Genomic DNA, 18,001 nt, shown 5'->3' on the forward strand with positions numbered 1-18,001 from the left:
TTAAGAAAAACTCACGATTTTACAATTGAATTGGTAACTGTTAAAAGAGATATGTTTCACTTAAATAAATGGAACGTATCTCCTTTAACACTGACCAATTCGTTTCTTATTTTATATATATATATACTAAGAACCAAACAACAGAGTTAAGAGTTTTCACATTGCTATTGATTCAAGTTTTGACAGTAACTTCTGCAGAAGAATTGTTGTTGAACGTTGGGTTTCGTTGGCGGGAATTTCTAAAGCCGACTCATATGTTTCTGACATGTGGTAGTTTTCGTATGTGGAGAGAAAGCGGTCAGGAACCAATGAACAAAGTTTAATCACACACGAACACAAACTGTTGTTGCGCAATATGTTTGCGTGTTGTCAACTTTTGTCGAATAAATAACAGTTCGGAAGCTCCTGGAAACAACACGAGCGCCTCAGCAGAGTGCAGCAACTATTCCTTTTCTTCCTCCGCCTCATATATGTAGATTTACTTCCATATATTGCACAATTAGGCGGACAGTGCAAAGAAATACTGCTTCGTATTTCTTAAAAACCCGTTAAATTATTGGTACTTCTCAGAAATATTGTTAACTATTTAACAGCAACGCTATCCTGACGGTACCGTTGGCGAGAGACATATCAGACTGCCAATTAGAATAAGGTTAAGGAGTTTACGACTTTTATCTTATATATATATATATATATATATATATATATATATATATATATATATATAAGATATACAGATGGTGATCAGAAAAATGGAAACGCCTGTAGTTGGCAACACGTCAGATGTATGGGTTGCCAGTGGTGTCGTGCCGCGCGCAGCGCCGGACCGCTGGTGGTGGTGTGTTAGGTCGGTCTCCATACTACGTCAGGCGCAGTGGAACAGCAGTGTCCAGTGGCTGCAGCAGACGGAGGTAGTGTAAAATGGGAGACCTCTCAGATTTTCAAAGAGGGCAAATTGTTGGTGCGCAGTTATGTGGAGTGAGTGTGGCGGCAATGGCTACTGTGTTAGGTGTATCGCGTGGGACAGTGTCGAAGGTGATGATGGCCTACACAACACACGGGAAACCACATCGGGGAAGCGGAACAGTGGGCGGAAGAAAATCTTTAATGACAGGTCACGCCGGGTATTAAAGCGCATTGTCACGCAGAACCGTCGTGCCACTGCGGTGCAAGTGACGGAGGAACTCAATCAGCACTTCCTCCATCCTGTTTCGACAATCACAGTCCGCTGCGAATTACATGACATGAACTTACGGGGTCGTGTTGCACGGGCCAAACCGCTCATCAGGGACCAGAACGCTTTCGCACGCCGCAAATGGTGCCGCGACCATGCAACTTGGACCGTTGAGGACTGGAAACGTGTGATATGGTCGGATGAGTCATCCTTCACCCTATTCCCAACCACGGGCCGTGTTTATGTGTGGAGAACAATCAAAGAAGCTTATGATCTTCAGTGTCTCCGCCCAACTGTTAAACATGGCGGCGGCACGGTGATGCTGTGGGCCGCCATATCATGGTTTTCATTGGGTCCTGTGGTCACACTTAGCGGAGGAATCACTGCCAACGATTATGTCGTAATTTTAGGAAACCACCTGCATCCTATGGTCCGGATGTTGTTCCCGGACAATGACGCCATCTTCCAGGATGATAATGCACCCATTCACACAGCTGGCGTTGTTGCAGCGTGGTTTGAGGAACATCGGGATGAAGTTCAACTCCTCTCCTGGCCCGCCCAATCCCCAGATCTCAACATAATTGAACATCTGTGGTCCGTCTTGGAAACACGACTCCGGCGACGATTTCCGCCTCCATCCTCTCTCACAGAACTGACTGATGCCCTGCACGAGGAATGGTGTAAAATTCCACTTGCTACCATTCACGACCTCTATGCCTCCATCCCACGTCGCATCAAGGCTGTTCTGAAGGCGAAAGGTGGCCCGACACCATATTAATCTGGTAAGTTGCAATTTCGTTCAGGTGTTTCCATTTTTCTGATCACCATCTGTATATGTATATAGTAACAAATGGTAGATATGCTTTTCTTCCCGAAGGCTACAATTCAAGATCCACAACAGATGACCGGGGTGCAGAAATCTTCCTTCAATTCTCGGAAATACGCGTATCCGATGTTTTTCGAAGGTAATATTCTTTCATCCCTAACTTTCAGCGTAATACGTGTGTAAATTTTCAAACCTTATTATAAATGAAATCTTCAAATTAGATGTCCTGCTAACGTTGAAAGAGAAAGATGGTATAAAGTTAATTAATGCGAAGAGAGATCTGAGAATCCATGAAACCCCGGGATATGATATTGTCCATAAATTCATATGGCCTGATAGAAATAAGATATCTTTCTCACCAAAAGTGAGCCTAAATTCCAGACATTTTCAAATTTGTCAATCTTTAAATAAATTATTCAAACAAATCGCATCTGTACATGAGTCAGTGCCACATAAAACCTCTCATTCCCTCGATTTATCATCTACACAATACAACTTCAACTATCAGAAGCAAGACTCGAAAAACCTAGGGCACCAGGTCAACATGGTGATTGGACGTACTAGCTTGGCTCCTTTTTCTTCTTCTTCCTTTGACATTAACATTCTCAATTTTTACCTATCAGTAGTTTTGATTTTTATGTGCCTGGATGGATTACAAATAAATCATAAGAAATTCATTATGAAGCTTACATTTCCAAGGATTTTCATCCACCCAGAAAATAGGAAAATTCAGCGCTCAAACTACATCACAAAACAAACACTGCTGTTTTGTTGAACTTTATTTATATTGCCTTTAATTTGTTGTTATATTTGAGAGAGAGAGCTAAGTAGATACTTCTTACAATAACTAAATTTAAGGCCAAATCATGTAGGACTAGATCGAATTGGGTCTGTAATACAGGGTGTTTCAAAACGAAGATTTTAAGGCGTTGTAGTATTTATTACAATTAACTTACAATTATAAATAATATATCAAATGAAAGAGCAACTCAAACAGTTTTGTACGCACGCATGCGCATGCACCTTCACTCTCTCGCGTTAGAAAGTACTATAGCAAAAACAGCGACTAGTGAGCAGAAAGCTTTTTGTGTTTTAACATGTTGCGAATTCTCCACAATAACTATCATACAATCCCTAATCAATCTAATCGTGTATGTTGTAACCATAAACAATTACACATTTAACAACAATCACTATCTCCAAATTAAAGGTAGCTACTCTCATGAACACTCGCATAGCCCCACATATACTAACTTATTTACAGGATGCTTACTACAAATACTGCAGTCACTATTGCTTCTCTGTAGCTTCGACTCAAGACATTTCTACTATGAACCTATAACGAGCACTGGAACAATAACACCATTTACAAAGCCCTGGCTCAGTATACGTCAATATTACTAATCATCTGATAGTTTCAACAGAGACCTTTTCCTTATCTCAACAGTAAGAACAAACTATTGACGCAAAATGCTATTTAGGCCTAATTCAAAATTAGGTGAGCTCCAATTTTCTCATTGAGATATAATTCATATATAGCTCCTGAAAAAGTGCTACTTAAGTTCATCTACTTCTTGTTCAATTACGTAGCTTAGTCACCTTCCTTGATGTGGACGTCAAACTCGAGAACGGATGTCTAATAGCCCATTTCAGATAGGTTCCACATTGTCACCAAACGTTCCCAAACATTTGTCAAGTTTAATATATGTAACCCATCCATATTTCAGAATTTCCGAATCATTCTGATATAATTTCCGCGTTGGGAAAATTAATACCTTGATAATCAAAAATCCAAACTGGATGATCCAAATACTATCACGACAGGATCGTCATTTATGCTCAGAGGGTAATGTAACGAACATTAAACTGCAAACATCGAAAACTTTTCATGTTAGTGAAATTATATGCCTCGTATGTGCATGAAATGAGGGGCAAAATACTGTAGATAATCCAGAAGATTCAACCGTCACCTAACGGCTTCAAAACCTATCAGCGACTTGTCATTCTTAGTAAGAACGCTTACGAGAAACATAATACGTAGATTACGTTCTACATCATAACAGCGGCTTTCATTTCCACTTGGTTAATCAAACAGTTGAAATTATTCCATTTTTCTTCGATCTATATTTCAGCATCACTTACATATAATCATCATTGTACAGCTACTCAAGTATTCATATCACCTACAACAACTGATTTATGGATAACTACCCACGAAACTTTTATCCTGTACAAGGCAATACAGCCTTGTACTTTCACTAATGGACTCAAACAATGTGACGTCACATCCTTCTCGTTGCCATAGTGATCGACATTTAGTTGCAAGACAGCACAGGATAAAAATCAAAATGCAAAGCGAAAATAACGGTGTTAATTTCTGGATTGCAAACATTAGTAAAAGAAATACTTACTTTAAAAAATAAATAAATAAATAAATAAATAACGCATTAAATGAAATTGAAATAATTGAGCTCGTTTGCCGTATGAAATTTACCCCTCTTATAGTGTATGTTTTTGAGGTTACATTTGATCTTAATGCACTCAATTTGCTCTTCATCGGATTAAAATAAAATATCGCTGTAAAATTTTGATTCAGCACTATTGGTTATAGCTACGAGTTTTACAATGTGAAGAGAAATTCTGTAACAGTTGTTTAAAATCTATTCTGAACTACTCATAACAATGTTTTCTTGTACGGTAAGTTGTATTTTTCTAAACTTTGAAACTATGCTACACATGTGTCGAAAGTCTTAGAAAACGACTAAGTTCGTCTGTCAACTGGCATCAGCAAAAACTGTAAGAGATACAGAGAAGCAGTTTTTGCATAAGTGTTCAAAGAACAGGTATCCATCCCATCATTAAACCTCTATTCAAACTGGAATTCAATGTTTATTACCACAGAACAGGAAAGGAAATAGATAGCAACAACTGACTTTTTGCAATCGATTTAGCACCTAAAGATAATATACCATCAGCACCCACAACTCTATAAAAACCGGAAGCAGTCGGAATTTAGTAATACTCCCGATTTCTACACTAATTTCCATCGAGCAAAAATTATAGAAGATAGCGAGAAGCTGTTTTCTACAATCGATTCAGCGTCCCAATAATAGGTTCCATCGTTTCCGTTAACCCTTTATTCAATCCGGAAACAACAGAAATCAACCAGTTCTGGTTTCAATGTTAAAAGAAAAACTATACCGATATGACAAGTTTTTTTTTTTTCTTTCTTTCCTTTCTTCGAGAATATATCATCCACAATTCTACCAAATCCGGACGTGGTTAAAACTTACTAGTACTTTCGGTTTCAGCCCTTCGAAATTACTTGGTAAAAATTCGGCAGGGTATCATTTTAATCATTTCATTTATTTTATTAGATTCACTGATTTGAATCTTCAGGTTCCGGTTTTGAGAACATATCTGTTCTAGATTCGTTACTGGTTTCGAGTTACGTGATGGCTTACTGTTCATAGGTTAGGTTAGGCGAGGAACTGGTTCCTAGTGATATTCAATAAATTGTTTCGAGGAACTAGTTCCTTATGAATCGATTGATTAAACGACTCATTGAATGACATGATCAAAGTAAAAACCTGCCAAAAATTCCAATTGAAGGTAAGTCAGTTGTGTTGTAATACGTATCTAGTATAAACGCATATACAACATTACTGACGCACCTGCTCTATGTGGACGCACCCCAGATCTGGATCCCCTGCTGCATACTTGCCCTGACTGGGTTAGACAGCATATGTGATTTTTAGTGGTAGTCAGGGTGGAAAAAAAATCATGATTTTTTTCAAAAAAATCATTTTTGTTGATATTTTTGATTTAAATCAAATCTTTCTCCTCGTATAATGCAAGTCGCGAACTGAAGAAAAAGCATTAGGAATTAGTATTAAATGCTAATTATACCATTTAAGTGAAAGTATTGGGGTTGAATTTTGAATTATCCCCAATCGTTAACCTATATCAATCCCAAACAATGTTTCTTAACCCTTTTAAATTATGGCTCTTTTTAAACGTAAAATATAGACTTTCAGTCAAGACTTTCAGTAAATCATCCCTATTTATCCTAGGATCATGGTACATACATCACTCTTTTTAGAATAGAACAGTTTTTGAAACGGTAATATTAACATTTCCCTATCATGTCCTTTAAGCGGGAAATTGAGAATAATCGGCCTTTTTTTTTTTTTTTTACTTTTTAAAAAAAAAATTTAATCCCCTCTTTATTCCCCTGTGTTAACGCACAGATCTCAAAATCAACTGGGAAATACTAAGGGGTGTACTGAATGTATGTACAAAATTTCAAGCTTCTACCTTGAGTAGTAAGGGTGAGGAAATTATTTAACAATGAGCTAAGAACATTCCCACGATGACCCGGATGTAATATTAAAATTTCCTCAGACATCCCTATTTATCCTAGGATCATGATTTGTACATTATTCTCTTCAGAATAAAACAAATTTTCAAACGTGTCCCTTCAAATGTCTCCATCATGTATCTGGGGCGGGTAAATCACGAAAAAATGAATTTTCTGTTAAAAATATTTAAAAAAAAAAAAAAAAAACTAACACCTCTGTGGACCCCTACCCCTGTTTTAAGGCAGAGATCTGAAAAAAATCTGAAAACTACTGAGTGGTGCACTGAGTACATGTGCAAAATTTCAATCTTGTAGGTGCAAAAGTAAGCCCGCGAAAAATAATATTCCTCAAATACCCCAGATTCCCGTATAAAACAGGATCTCAGATAACAGTTTCCTGCGACATCCCTATTTATCCTAGGAGCATACTACGTACATCATTTTCTTCAGAATAGAACAGCCTTTGAAACGGTACCATTCATATGTTTCCACCTGAGACGGGAAAATCACGAAAAAAGCTGTTTTTGTTAAAAATATTGTTTTTTTATTTTTATTTATTTATTTATTTTTTTTTTTAACATTTTTGTCTCGCTGGACTCCGCTGTTTCCACAGAGATCTGAAAACATCTGAAAATTATTAAGGGGTGCACTGAACGAGTGTGCAAAATTTAAGTCTTCTGAATGCAAAATATAACCCGCAAAATGCCAAATAATAATAATAATACGCATAACAAAAAAAATCATTTTTTTAAATTTGACGTCATCACACAATATGCCTCAACGCAGAAAGGCGTGAAAGCATATGCAACATGTTCTAGAATGCCTCCAGTCTTGAAGAAAACGAAGTAAAAAACCTTATTGGTACTTTTTAAATCGAATAATGAAGATTCTACCCTATCACCTAAAAATATAATATAATTTAAATAGAATAATTTAATTATATAATTTAAAAGGTTAAGCATTAAGGAAAAAGTACAGCAACGTTTATCAAAATGACACTTTTTTTCACAAAAGTTACTTATATTTGCCAGGGGCCTATTTTTAAAAACTCAGAACTAGCTTGCAGCATGAAATACATAAATTTCGCCTAAAGTTATAAAACAAAAAACAAAAAACAAAAATGGAGAGAGGATAGGACCCCTCTAAATACACCCTATTATCTAGGAACAAACAAACAGACACGCACAAAAAAGAATTTTCGTCTTAAATATCGATAGTAATTTCCCCGTTGGAATAGTTAACGATCTTAAAACCCAAACCCAATGTTACGAAAAGAAGAAAACAGGATTGCTCCGTTACCTGTTCAAAACGGGATTTTCCCTAATCATCCTCTGCATGACATTTGTTTTCATACTATACTGTACATTTGAGTCTCATTGTATTATGATTATTAATTTCCATAATCGAAATAACAAAACAGAAACGGGATTTTACTTATTTTCACTTTAAATTAATTTATTTCGGAATTCGATTTAAATCAACGATTTTTATTAAAAAAATCAAGTGATTTAAATCTTGATTTAAATCAGACTGATTTAAATCAATCCACCCTGGTGGTAGTTGGTTCGTGTTTTATGGACTAAGATACTCCACCCTCTTAAAGTGAATCTGCACCCATTAAGGCAATTCCTCCATTATGACTGAGGCAGTAAGTATGCATTCCCTATAAAAAGAAGTTAATATGCTACGAATATTAAGCATACTTTCATGAGATAAAGCAGCACGATACACTGCTATGGAAACCCCCCTTGTAAAGTTCAACAATAAACATTATCAGCATATTTAACGGAAACACTAAATGTCTATGCATGGGCTTTGCTGGTTCAGTTTAGTAAGACACCGGTAGAAAACTAATAGTCAAAAAATAAAAGTTCTTTCACTTTCGGCAGGCAAAATAACGTCATCCTTACTTGGCACTGTTAAAGTTGTGTGGTCATTACTCGAGCAGACGGTTCTACCAAATTTTGACTATTTGATTCTACTTATTTTTAGGTTAGAGCTTTCGGGCTTACTCGAAAAGACGGTTCTACCAAAGAGAAAATTTATAGGTAATACAATGTGAAACATTTCTCGTGAAGGAATGAGAAAAAAATGAAATCTTTAAGTATTACGTCCCACAGTTATGCCGGTTAGGCTAAAGGAGATGGTGCTGATGAGAAATGAATGAAATGGTGGAATGAATAAAGTGGGAGGAAACGGGAGAACCCCGAGAAAACCCACGTACACGGTGTTTGTCCACCACAAAGTTCACTTGGCGGGTGCTGTGATCGAACCCGGGACCCCAAGCACCAGAGGTGAACGCTCTACCACTGAGCCACCGCCGCCCCTGTGAAGGAATGAGAGTGGGAATATTAAGTAATTACTGTCAGTGCTAGGGATGACCAATTTCGGAACATTTTACTTTCCAGAACTCGGAAAAGCTCCGATGTCAGAAAAATTCCGGAATTCGGCAAAATCTGGAAATTAGAAAATTCCGATTCAGGAAAATTCTGGCCATCCCTAGTCAGTGTACAGCATATTGAAATGAATTTTGAACGACACCGGTAGCGAAAGTATTGCATGTGTATGTGTGTGCTCTTTCACTAGCCTCGTTTTTTCGTGTAACTCCCGAAGCTGACGGACCTGCTCCCTACCCACATCCCCTCGCTCGGCCCTAGGGTTGCCAGATTTTGTAAACGAAAATCCGGGACACCTGTATAACTATGCGTAAGGTCAAGGTTCCTATTCCTACTTATTTGATCAGAATCAATTATCTGTTTCCCAGGTTTCTACTCACAATTTTTCAATTCATTCTATAAACAGTTAACACAAATGAAGTCCAACAAGGGATGTATAAATAATGTGAAAAGGTAACGTAAGAGTCGCCTGACGTCCCTTATTCCGAATTGTTCTGCTTAACAGGTCTAAATATTGCGCCTATTACGACACACCCTCCCATTTATGATTGAAAAGATATTTTTTTGCTTTGTTGCGTCATCAACTGAGTCAGAAACACTGCCCTAAAAGAAATACAAATTTAGCATGTACAGTAGCAAGAAAAAATACACTTGCGCTAAATAAAGAACTGGTCCAAAAACTTGTACTGTCCAGACGTACTTTTCGGGTGTTTAACTTGTGCCGTAAAATTTAGAATTTGTGCTCCACTAACAACCCCACCATTGTTGTTGAATTCCTTTGCTGTCAATGGAGCACATATTCTAAATTTTACGGCATAAATTAAGTACTAATTCGTGACAGCATTCGCAATCCTTTAACGAGGGGCGGGGCAATTTCACTCGCCCGTTCTTTCCCATTGAAAGTGATATTCAAGAAATCATTGCCATAACATATGCTCCCTCTTAACTTTTTTAAAAATTCTTTTTCTTCCCTCTGGAAGCTAAACAACCCACAGGACGCAAGAATGGATGTGATTTTCAAACTCCGAGCTTTGTATTTCTTTTAGCAAAGCATGCATTAAATAAGGGGCTGCATTACCGTTTGCAGGTTGACTTCAGGAGAGCTCAGTATAGAGTATGGAACTATGCCATAAAAACTACAGTGCATAAAATACGAAACAATGCGCGCAAGGTGTCCACTAAAAAACACGAACACTATTCAGCCGAGTCAGGGCAGAGCGCAGCAAAGGAAGGGGGCAGAATAAGGTTGCCAGACCTGGCGGTTTTCAATGATAGAATGCGAGACAAACTTCCCGTTTTGCGCAGGAGGAGGAACGCCATACTTTTAGGAATTATTGATTGACTATCTAGGATGTTAAAAAGTAGGTAACAAAGAGACTTTGAATTAGTTAACGAGCAATTCGAGAAGCAAACAAAGCGTACTTGTATTCCCCTCTCCTACTGTTTTCAGCGGTTGGTTGTTTTGACGAGTAGCGCGTTTCAAATGCTTGATGCTACGCGAGTAGTACCAGGTCAAGCGCAGGATTTGCCCAAGCGAGCCCAGCCCGAAGAATCCCAGTGGGTTTTTTCGGGTTGGACCCACCTGGATTTTTGAATTTCTTGTTAGTATATTATTGGTACAACTAAGGTGATCACATTGAAAGTTATTTTTATCAGATTTTGAACTTTCTTTGTGAGAATTATATGCTTTGACGTTATGGTAGACAACAACAATTAACATAAGACCTTTATAAAGTTCTGAATGCACTGAATGAGTGAATTAAAAAACTCACCTTAGCTTGAGACAATTATAAAACAAATTAATGTGTGGATTATGCTTATAGCCTATTTGAAGTAAAATAAGTAATTTTATATTTTAGAAAATACTTTCTGTGAATAGTGTGCTTTTTGACTCTGCGTCGCCGATGTATGTTATCCCTCATACGTTGACGGTTTTAAGGTCATAGGTGCCGGTACTAACAGTAAATATGTAAATACATTAGTGAAACTATTAGTATGATCTCTTACTATTGATGATAACACAAGTATTCTTCTGTAATACTGGTTTTCCAACAACAACAATTTGGTTCAGTCATTTGTTGCTACCCTTCAGGATAAGCATTCTGTAGAATCAACACCAGCAATAGCGTAATTCTTGTCAAAATTAAGAAGCTTAATGCTCGGAGCTCCCAAGACTGCGTAACGCTTACTATTTTAAGTGCTGATTTCAAACTTCAGTATTAATGGAAGTTTTGATGTACAGTAAAGCAAGTTGCATTTTCAGGGAAAAGCCGTCGTGCAAGAAGTATTCAGGAAATTCGTGCGATTGAACGCATAAAGCATCGGAAGTGAATACTTCAACTAAAACCATTTATTTTACGTTGAAAAATAATTACTTCATATAAGACATTTTGATGAATTATCTTTGTTTTAAATTAATACAGCTATTTAGTATTTATATTTGGCGAACGTTACTGAGGCTCGGCCTACATTTGTTCGTTTGTCTGCTTGTACCACACAGTGTTCACCTTTCGGTCAAATTTTTCAGGATGCATGCTGGAGAGACACTAAATTTTCTGTATAGATTCTGGAGGCATACCAACGTTAAAATTACAAAATGGCGCCCTTCTTTTTCTTTTTTTCCAAAATAGCGGATATCCACGCTACAAAGGGCAGTTTCCGGTCTAAGTTGAAATATTCAGAGTAGAAGCACGAGAGACTAAATTAGCTATATATTTTAGCGGCATAAAATTTCAAAATGGCGGCCATTTTTCAAAATAGTGGTCATAGATGCTAAAGGATGCAATTTTTGGACTTTTTAAGTTGAAATTTTGAGGGTAGAATCACAAGATATTCTAAATTTCCTGTATAGATTTTTTTCGGCTATCCAATATAAAATTTCAAAATGGCGGTCATTTTTTCAAAACAGCAGTGAATAGAAAATTGTTGCAAGTTGTGACGATGTCAATCTTGAAATGTAAGTCATATTTTAACATTTTTACGTCAAAGACATTGAAAAACTTCGAAAAAACCCACATGGGCCCAGGTGGGTTGGGTTTTTTCAAACCCTGGTCAAGCGCCATTACATAGCAGTTTTTGTGGAGAGAAATCAAAGTTTAATTTGAATGTGCGGTAATTTGCAAGCGAATTGTAATGGTTAGAATTAGATAAGAATATAAGAAGAGAAAAAATATTGCTTTGTACTTGTTAAATTAGTTGTTTTGTGGTAGTTTTTTGGGTAGTCCGTTTAGATCTCGGGGAGCTGACATTGCTACTGAATAGTGTCGGCGAATGGAACTTGTAGACGGATCTGCGCACATTGATGTAGGTGGCGACAGTAAATTAATCAGGAGGGACACAATGGCCGGTTAGCTCATCATTGAACAGGCACGTGTAACTGAAGTTGTAAAACTTCGATTTTTATGTGTGTGTGTATAGTGGTGCTTTGAGTGTCTTGTAATGTAAATTAGTGATAATTTTGTATGCATAGAATGTTCAATATTATATTAGAAATCATCACTTGCCTTATGTGCCGATGGCCATCACTGCAGAGTTGTAAGGGGGGATTCTCAAATTGCTTTGTTAGTGATATTTTTTATAAAGGAAAAAGTACACCATTCTTCACATGTTACGAATTATTATTTTAGGTGCATAAAATGCAAACAGCATATCACATTCTGAATTTTAGAAGCTCGTAACGCTAAGCACTTGTATGCTCCTGAGAAGGTCTAGGCATTAACTTTTAGAGTGGTTTATATTTCTTCTTGGTTAAAATTACCGACCTATACTTCCCGTATGCGAAGAATTACCGGGTACAAAAGATACCATTTCACTGGACATCTGGCCTCCTTAAAATAATAAAATAAAAAAAAATAAAAAAAAAAAAAACTTGGAACGCGATTTCAGAAACTTCTGTTGGGAATATCTTTTATATCATATGGGAAGAATAGTAATGTGCCCTTGTACTTCATATATGACGGGGGGAATTGAAAACATACATCGCATGCCCCGTGCACTTGGATAGTTCTTAGGCGCGCTATACACTATAGGATAGATCCTAGGAAATCTCTTACAATTTGTCCTAGAGTGAAAATCTCAACGTGTATGGCATCATATCGCATGTCATTTCCTGTGTTCTGAACGATCCTATGAGATTTCTCTTGTTTAGAGCACGCTCTATTTCGGAAAGAAGATTTCGATTTAAGTGACATCAGGTGAGAGAAAGTCAAAACACTACCGATGAGGTACCTTCTGATCGTGCAGGTTTAGTGTAGGTGTACCCATTGAAATAATTGTTGAAAAATTATAATTTATCAGTTTCCTAAATGATTTGCGTTGACCGACATGAAAATTATTCACATAGCACAGATAAAATCCCTCAAGGGGACCATCAAAAGCAATTATTGATAAACTACAATTCTTTTACGATTTGCGAACAAATACGGGGTATGGATATATAGTATAAAAACTATAGTGCAAAAAACGCAAACCAAGTTATGCTAGGTGGCCTCCGCAAAGTATGAATGCTATCTAACCGAGTCAGGGCAGGACAAAGAAGGGGACCGAGCATGAGAAAGAGGTTGCGAGCGAAGGAAACACGCGCGTCAGTGAATGTAGTGAAAATGAGTGAGTTTCGGCAATAATACGAGTTTAAATACCAATTGCCATGGTATCGTGGTAGTAGTGCTCCATTTGTAAACAAACTATAGCTTCTGTAAACTATACAGAAATAAACCGGTGGTGGAATATAGTATCACCGGTCGTCTTTCATATGCACTTACTTAGGTAAATGTTTCAGAGAAAGGGTCCAGAAGTAGTCAAAACATACAAAATTTACAGGAGAAATGGAAGATGCAAGTACTTAGACCTGACACAACCTAACCAAATCTAACATAATGAAATTAACTAACTTAATATTAACAGAAGTAAGCGAAATTCTATCACTTTTTGAAAATTAGCTGGAGCCATTTTCTAACATAATCTAACGTAACATAACCTAACTAAACTGAACCAGCCTAAACTAAACTAATGTAAATCGAAACTACCGAAGTTGTAACATTTCTTTGAAAAATTAGCTGGACCCTTTCTGCTCAGCTACTCCTTTCGGACTAGCAACCCTACAATTGTAAACATAAAATACAGCTGAATTACTTTGCATTTAATTTTGTTGTTTGCAGAAATTTGATCCTTATAAATATGTCTTTTCATGAAAGTATTAAATTTTATTTGTAAATCTTCTAAAATGTGGTGCGCCAAAAGTATACCAGCACCTATTTGACATTTTTTTTTCTTTTTTTGAGATATCAAATTTAACAATATAGCGCCTGGTATTAATATCAGTGGGATGTGCAGTTTGGTTGTAGTAATTCTTCAACTTTGTACTTTTATTAAATAGAACTATTTCCGAAGATAAATCCTAAGATATTTCCTAGGATTGATCTCGTAGTGTATAGCACGCCTTACTGTTGTACTACCTACGGAAATGATTCTATATCATGTACAAGTGGTGATAGAACACACGACAAACCCAGATCATGTTGTGTTCACACTCCCAACATGGAGTGTGAATACAGCCTGATCTGCGTTCGTTATGTGTTATATTACCACTTGTACATCAAATAGAATCATTGTTGTACGTACTACGTACAACAATACGAAGTATCCACGTGCACGAGAGATGAGAATTCCTTCACAACGGTTTTACTGCTTACCAAATTCTGACAGTTTCTAACATTTTCTGGTTAGGTTACAGCTGTCAGGTTGGTTCTACCATTCAAAATTCATTTCAATATGCTGTGCACTTACAGAAACTGCTTACATTCATTCTCAGTCCTTGACGAAAAATACTTCAAATCGTATTTTACTTATAAATTTTCGGGTTAAGTTCCAAAGTTGGGCGTCCGTTTCCAGCAAAATTTTAAAGAAATGTACAGGAAACATATGGATAATTTGATCGTTTATGTGCTTGATAAATATATAAGGGTCTCGAAAATGTTATTTTTTTCTTTCTTATATATAAGCGGTTATAAACATGGGACTATACGGCGAGCGGAGGAACCACTTGGCGCTAGGTAACCAAACAGTTGATTTGTGGGAAAGTACCGAGCATTTATGTTTTCAACATGGCGAATGTACAAGGGCAGTGAAGTAACAGTTTTAACATTTGTGAGAAGCACGGATTAATGAACCTAATAACAAATTGCAGAAAATGTGGAAAGGAGATGACAGCGAAGAAACGTGCCGAAGGCGGACGCCCAACTTCGGAATAAATGCCAAATTTTCTGTTTCGTAGAATCGTCTGTTCGAGTGAACCTCTTCTGTCGTGTCGTTCTGTGGCATTTATTTTTTGCCACGTTACTAAAAATGTTATTTCATTTCATTTCAGCTAAGTGCAGAAGCTGAGCTAAACCACAATATACATCACGGTTCCCAAAGAGTGTCAATTATTGCTTTCAAAGCACATGATACGTTTGGAATTGGCACACATTTCATACATGCTGTTGCGCGCATATAAAACATGCACACTTTAGTTATGAAAACACAACTTACAACTTATGTTTATTAAAAACATCACAATGTCTCTTTTTTAAAACTAGTTACCAGCACTCAATAAACAGAAATATCGCCACTTTATCGTAATATCAAAACATTCGCAAAATTAAAACCTTCCCAATATAGACCATAACCCACTCCATCACCCTATTGGCCTCCCGAAAGTTTTACGTATCGGGTATTCCCCGCTAGACGTATATTTGTCTTATTTCACAATACCATTCATATTCGAGATAAACAAAACGATCTACGCTAACAATTGTTATATCAATATTACCTGTACACCTAATACCATGCACCAGTATCTGAATTCAGGTGACTAATTTGAACGGAATTTCCAGTCCCACCTTCTTCTTCTTGGGGTTGTTTTGCCCTGACGCTGAGTCTTCTGGGCAGTTCAGTTACACTTGTATATATGGGGTAGATGTACTATTGGCAGTCCTTACAGGAGGATATATACCACTTGAATTATATCTAGCTGTAGTGCAAGAGCTAAGTATAGCTAATTAAAGCGTGATGTTGTTGATTATAATGTATTGCAGGAGATGATACACTAGTATTGCAGGAGATGATACCAGTGAATGTTCCCTTTCTCTTAGCAAACAATATTCGAACAGTCCCACCTTACCCTTCACTGCTCCATGCGATATTCTCCCCTCCAACAGTGTTGCCAACCATTTTTTCCAAAACTCAGGAAAATTCTTATCCAAAATCCAGGAAAAATCCAGGAGATGCAACTTAAAATTTAAAGATGTTAATTAGGATGATTATTTTTTTACAAGGCAAACAGTGAACCCATCAATGATTATACTTACCAACAAAAGTCTAATCATCTTTATCTGCGTACATGTCAACATTGACTCTGCTGGTCAGAGAGCGATTCACAGGGGAACCTAGCATGAGCTGTTAGAAGTGAGCGTTCTGGTGTGCAGCACTCCTTGCAAAGTTTGGGTATTAAGTCTATCTGTTTCGCCTTCATCAAATTTACGATTGAAAATACTTTTCTCTACAGTGACACTTGAGGAAGGCAAAGCAAAGACAACAAATGTGGATAAATTCGGAAATATTAACTGGATAAGCTATCTACTTTTTTTTTTTTTTTACTAACAGGCATCAGAGGCGTCATTTAGTGAGGACGGGGAGGGGCAACTGCCCTCCCTGAGTTGGATATTTATATTGATTTTATCAATAGAATAGTAGTGAATTAATGAAATGTGCGAAATTTTACTTATATCAAAGGGTCTCATCACCCTAAGCAAAATCTGAAATGACACTCCTGACAAGCATCCAAAAATCTTGAACAGAAACATCATTTTCAGTTTACAAATCTGTGTTTCGCAATAACGGCCATTCTGTGTCTCCTTGTTGAAATTTACTCTATTCTATATCATTAGGAAAGTCAGCTACGAAAGGAGCAATTGATTGTGCCGATTTCTTTATCTCATTTGATGGGCTAATCATCTCTAAATGTTTCATGACGGGATCATGAAGCGTCTCTCTCTCTCTCGAGTTGAGTTGAGTTGAGTTTAACGTCCCGTTCAACAGCGAGGCTATATGAAACGTAGACCTACTGATTAACGTGGAATCCGAACCACATAAGGTCCCACCGGGAATTGAACCCGGTTCTTCCACGCGTGCTTATCCACGGAGGAGCTCATATCTCTCTCGAATTTGATGTACTGCTTCAATATATAATTCAAGACACCTGAGTTAAAAATCTTGCAGTCCATAATTTGGGAGATTTCTTGATGGCATGAATAGGGAAACTTTTGCTGCAAAGCACATTTTGGTTTGGTTTTGGAGTTTTACGTCCCGTTCAGCAGCGAGGCTATATGAGACGTGGACCTACTGATTAACGTGGAATCCGAACCACATGAGCTCCCGCCGGGAATGCAAAGCACATTTTATCTGTAGATAAGAACTCCTTTTGGTTTCTGAAGACTACATTTTCTATGTGTTTTTAGATGATACGCAAAACCAGGAGTTTTTAACATTTTTTAAAGAAAAATCAGTAGACCAGGAGATTACTTGAAAAACCAGGAAATCTCCTGGAATATCAGGAGACCTGGCAACTCTGCCCTCCAATTTCATGCGATGTGACGTTACCGTCGCTCGTCACAGCAAACTGACGCAAATACGTAGTCATCTGTTATTTAGTTTCGTACACCGCAATGTTGCCATATCAGGAAAGAATGATAAGGTTCCGTGTAAGGGCAATATCAGTAATGGTTTTCGTTTACGCAACGCAAAAGTTGCGATAAATATCACAGCAATTATAGTGATTTTTACTATTTTTAGCCTTATTTTTGTACACAGATCTTTGCAAAGACTAGTATGGAATGCACTACTTGAATTATTTCTATTTTAGTGTGAGAATAGCAGGTACTATAAATGGTTAACAAGGGCTTCTTCCGTAAGGATTTGCGTCAACACAATGCAGAAGTTGCTCTTTAGTTTGCGTAATTAGTATAGCAGTTATGATGGTGTAATTAGTATAACAGTTATGCGCAGCATAGATCTTCATTTTACTCCGACCTCGCTCACCCTCGCCCTCGCAGCGGCAGTTGACCCTACGCCCTCGTTCACCCTCGCCCACGCGAAAGGAATTGTACATCATTCTCGCACACTCTCGCCCTCGTGCTGCAAACTTGTCCTCGCCGTGAAAGTTGGCCTTCGCCCTCGTACTGGAAAGTTCTCCTCGCTCTCGCAGTGAA

General features: G+C 37.5%; 1 protein-coding gene across 3 annotated transcripts in view; it reads right to left on the reverse strand.

The window, feature by feature from the left end:
- Positions 1-15,943, reverse strand: part of LOC145668218 (putative helicase mov-10-B.1) — a 205,182-nt gene extending 189,239 nt beyond the window's left edge. For 2 of the 3 annotated variants that reach the window (XM_081735871.1, XM_081735869.1), the window contains exon 1: positions 15,565-15,943. The gene's annotated coding sequence lies outside the window, so the exon portion shown is untranslated. Of the gene's footprint in view, positions 1-15,284; positions 15,367-15,564 lie in introns of those variants that run through there. The other variant, XM_081735870.1, reaches the window with a different exon arrangement.
- Positions 15,944-18,001: the final 2,058 nt, after the last annotated feature.

Source organism: Thermobia domestica, chromosome 13, assembly GCF_964235325.1.
Source record: "Thermobia domestica chromosome 13, izTheDome1.hap1.1, whole genome shotgun sequence".
NCBI classification, from domain to species: domain Eukaryota; kingdom Metazoa; phylum Arthropoda; class Insecta; order Zygentoma; family Lepismatidae; genus Thermobia; species Thermobia domestica.